The following is a 5052-nucleotide window of genomic DNA, read 5'->3' on the forward strand; positions in this document are numbered from 1 at the left end:
CTGAAGACAGATCTTTTTGTCTGATAGCCTTGGGCAAGTTCCAACTTCTGTGAGCCTCAGTTTTCTTATTTTTCAAATTCTAAGGCTACAACCTTTCCAAGGCACAGGCCTGTTGTAAGGAGCCAATAACATAAAATCTATGAAAGGACTTCTTGAATTATAAAACATGCAAATTTTAATGGTTATTATTCAAGGAGCTCCAGGAAAGAAAAATAAAAGGCAACTCTTGATCCAGCAAGCTATGGTCAGATTTCCTTTTAGAACAAATGGAAATTGGGTATGGGAATCTATGTAAGAAATGCAGAACATAGCTTTAGCTTTACTTTCACATCTTTCATAGCAAAACATACAAATTTTCTTAACTGACCACATGTCTAGATCTTAGGGCAAGAGAGAATATAATTCTTTCTGTACTGTTTTAATTTTGAATAAACCACTTTATGGTATCTGGCTCTTAGGAAAAAAAAAAGAAAAAGAGCAAGGAGAAATGGTATATCTGCCCCCCACCACCTGCTATTTTTAGATTGGCTAGGCAGCCCTATTTGGCTGCCTTTGCCCATCCATTTGGCAACTCTTGAGCCTGCATCATTTAGAAGATATAAGAAGCTTAGAAGGTAGAAAACCAAATTTCTTTGATTTTCCAAACATCATTGCCGAAAAAACGTACCAGCACAAACAATCTGAAGGACATTGGCTGTAAGTAAAACAATTAAACGTTTTCATTTAGTGAGATGGGCTTCTGCAACACAAAAGACAGGTGTAATTTCACCTTTCTTCCTTAATAGGGGATAAAGAGGGGATGCACCTTCTGTCCTGATTTGATTTTTATTCATTATCAAGAGAAATATTAATTTAGAAAAAGATGCAGATATTGTGTACACACAGGTAAATACATATATGCTCATATTTTTATGTCTTTTTAAAATAAAATCCTTGGAAAAGGAAATAATATGAATGCCAAGGAAAGAAGCGCAGAAACAATCCTGGAAATGACAGATTGAAGATTAATGTACTGAGATGAAATTTGAAAGATAAATAGGTAAATCTAGTTTTCCATTTATTTGGATAAAGAGGCATAATATATCGGTCAGTTTTAAATGAGCATACATGTGGACCTTTTGCAGTTAATGAAATTTAAGCTTTTATCTGTATGTATAAAGTGTTCTGAAACATTTCTATTGTTGGGTATAGTAATTTACCAAAAGCTATTAAAATTCAGGTTATATGTGCTATATAATGTTTTTTGTCTATTTTACTAGTTTCCTACATTAACTTTCTGTTAACTGTTCAACTTTAATTGTTATATTATCATTTTCCTATAACTGAAGAATTTTATTAAATGAGTTAACAATTGTTAAGTATGTGCTCAATAAATGTTTTTATCATAATTATATTATTTTTAATATGTGCGCAAATTCTAATAAAATTATATTACAAAATTCATTTAAAGCCAGTCCTATTGCCAATCCTATTAACAAGCCATATTAATTATTTTATACAACTGCACATTTAAGATGAAATTCATTTTCTCATAACTGTCCAAAGTTGGTATTTTCCTCCATCTTCAAATAGTTTGGGAAAAGCTTATATTGTAAACTTGGTCTTATATCTAGTAGTAATATAATTTCGCTTACTAGGAAAATCTGTGGATATATTGCTCTATTTAAATTTGTGATTACAAAATAAGTAATATATAAAAGAAAATCCATTTACAATGACAAATTCAAAAATAAAAATTTTTTACAGGTCCGACTTGTGAAGAAAGTTCAGATAGCTTTCGTAGAGTGCTTTATTGTTTGCAAGGGACCTTTACATACTTTATTATTTAATCCTCATGATAACCATGAGGTAAATAGTAGTAGTCCTTTTTAGAGATGAGAAAACTGAAGTTCGCAGAGGTTACAATTCACATGTGACAAAACCAGGTTTTCAATAAGACCCATGATCACTGCATAAGATTCTATTAAATAGATGCCTTCATAGGAAGGGATCACATGAAAATCGTAGGGAGTCCTTTTAAATCTACATTTCTTTGATTTCTGTAGTTTTAGGTGGGAAGCAGCATGATGTACAAAACACATGGGAAAACCTGGATTTACTATATTCTGGCCTTGAGCAAATAATTCGGCCTCTCTGAACCACAATTTCTGACCTGTAAAATGGAAAAAATGTAATAACTTGCAGTGTTATTGAAAAGATGAAATGAGATAATGTAGAAGAGGGCCAGGTGTGTAACTGCTAAATAGTAGAGCTATTATAAATATGTATAAAATTCAAATACAGTAATTCTCCGAAAGTACCATAGTTGCACATAGCCCATTAGAGCCATACCTTTGAAAGGGAGTATAGTGCTACTAATCAGCAACTGGTTTGTTTTTTTTTTAGTGAATGAGGAAAATTAATGGAAAAATTTTGAAGATGTTAAGAGCATAGAAAGGAATTGCATATAATGGAACCCATAGATATATTTTGAAGTGGGAACCAAAATAACAATTAAAAGCAATGCAGATGGACAGAACACTACAGGAACAAGAAATAGCCCATGACCTAACTTGGTAGACGGAAAGAGTATGAGAATCACTTGGCTAAATCCTGAGCACACTATTTCAGCAATGTATCAGAGAAGCCACCATCAAGCTCTGGTTCAGGGAAGTGGAAAGTTTCAGCAGTGGAATGGGATGGCTCACACTGGACATGGGCTTTATGATCTGATGGACCGAGGTTAAAATTTTGGCTATGCTAGTTGCTAACTGTTTGACCTTGGACACGTTATTTGACGTCCCTTATTTCTTATGTAAAAAGAGGATGATAACTCTTATCTCGTAGCATTGTTTCAAAGATTAAATATGATATATAGGTAAAGTGTTTACTTGTATTGCTCCCTTTTCTGCCAACAGAAATGTAAGATCTGTATTTTGCCCCTGTACCTATTATACATATAATAGACAACTTAAATATTTGTTGAATGACTAAACATGAACTTGTCAGAGTGTCTGTGTATCTGTGTGTGTATATCAATACACACATGTTTACATACATATATACGCATGCACACCCCATATGCCTCACTGAATAATCTGAGGAAAATACTTCCAAGCTGCCACAGTGACTTGTGGTCTGTATTTTGTTTTCTTAATTGGGCTGTTAAATTCATGGAGTGTAGAGTGTCATATGTATCCATCATCACCCAGTTCAATACTATGCTTGTGGTATCACTAGATTGGGATAAGTGTATGTTGTAAATTATTGGGCCACAAAACCGGGAATTTATACTTGATAATGGTCATTGGTCATGGTAGGATTTTGGCTGAAGATGAAAATGTTTTCTTCAGTTGTCTTCAGTGGATATTTATCCGATGAAAGTTTGAAAGACATGATGCCAATGGATAAGAAAAGGACAGAAATATTTATATGGAAGTATTTATGTTCTAATCCTGGAGCAGAGGGTGTGTGTTAGTGGATATTTTGAGATGTTTTTTTACAAACATGATCTCTCTTGCTTCTGAGCCTTTATATAAGTCTTTCCCTGAAGATTTTCCCTTACTCCCTCTCCTTTGTTAATTCCTATTCATCTTCAGTGTTCAGCTCAATGTCACTTTCTCCCAAAGCCTCTGCGATACTAACCCATAAGAGAGACACTTCATCCATTGGATGAAGTGTCTCTCTTATGGGTTCCCTTAGCACCCAATTTCCATATTACGATACATAAAAAATTATATTGTAATGTTCTGTGTATTTGTTTGTGTCCCCTACTAGACGATAACTCCATGAAGTTAGGAGTTGTATATGTCTTACCTTTATATGCTTGTACAGTGCTATTACTCAATATTTGTTGAATAACAATGAAAAATGCCTAAAAGAAAGGAAAATATTTGTTGAATAACAATGAAAAATGCCTAAAAGAAAGGAAAAAATTTTCAAAATAATAGCTGTTTTATTGGATGTTTGTTAAGTGACTGGGCCTTTATATAAGTTAATATTTAATCCTTGCAACAATCTGAATGGTGCAATTAAGTCCAGAGAACTTGGTCAAAGTGATACTCCTGAGATTTGAACCAGGATATCTAGATTTAAAGCCTCTGTTCTTTCCATTTGGTAATTCTGCCTTTTTCATACCTTAACGTTTGTATAAGTTGTTACAGGTTACAAAACTTTTTTACTCCTCTGACAGCCTTGTGAAGCTAGTGAGTAGCAAAGCCACGATTTTCAAATTAGATATTCTGGATCCAGGTTCATTCCCTTTCCATGATAACACAGCTATCTCATTCTGGAGGATTCAAAGGTGTGAGATCTTAACAAAAATGGTGAGATGATAAAAGTTTAAAAAGTGACAAGGGGTTTTTGATTCATAAATAATATAAATAATTCCAAGCAGATGTATTTAGATGGGCTAGGATAAGTTCTGTGTTTTCTCTTGCCATTTTTTTTTTCCAAGAAGAGAAAAATTAATAAAGTTGGGACTAATTGCTATTAATGCTGTTAAGTTCTTTCTTTGTGATATCTGGTTATTTCCTGGCTTCATGTTGCTATGAGCTCAGAATTCATAGGATTCCTACAGAAGAGACTTGCTAATGGGAAAAAAAATTACACTGTTAGGTGAATTTGATGCAGCTCCTTCCTCCTATTAGCCCTCCTGTAGCAGTTTGTTTTGCAGTTACTTTGCTTATTTCACACTCCTCAAATTGTGGCTTCCGGTAGGAGGGAGCTTAGTGGGTTTGCCCAAGGTCATTGACTTTGGCCACCCTTGGCCTCTGACCTTTCTTTGCTTTTTATCCTCTCACCAAAAATTACTTTTGCTGAGAAATAGGGGGAGTGCGACTGGGGTAGTAGGGAGTGTTGTGTTTTTGACTGAAAGAAACAGAGACTCAGAACCAAGGGAAGCAGATCTCGACAATACCTCCCAAAAGTGGAGAAATTACCCATTCTTTCAGAGAAAAGAAAATGTAGTGTGAAAAGGAATTCAAATTTATTTCTTTAGTCCTGCTAGAGTATTTGAAAGCTCCTTTGATACATATAGGTCACAGAACTGTAGGGCAATGAAGGGCAAAAATC

Source organism: Pteropus medius, unplaced genomic scaffold (genome assembly GCF_902729225.1).
Source record: "Pteropus medius unplaced genomic scaffold, Ma_sr-lr_union100, whole genome shotgun sequence".
Classification (NCBI taxonomy): domain Eukaryota; kingdom Metazoa; phylum Chordata; class Mammalia; order Chiroptera; family Pteropodidae; genus Pteropus; species Pteropus medius.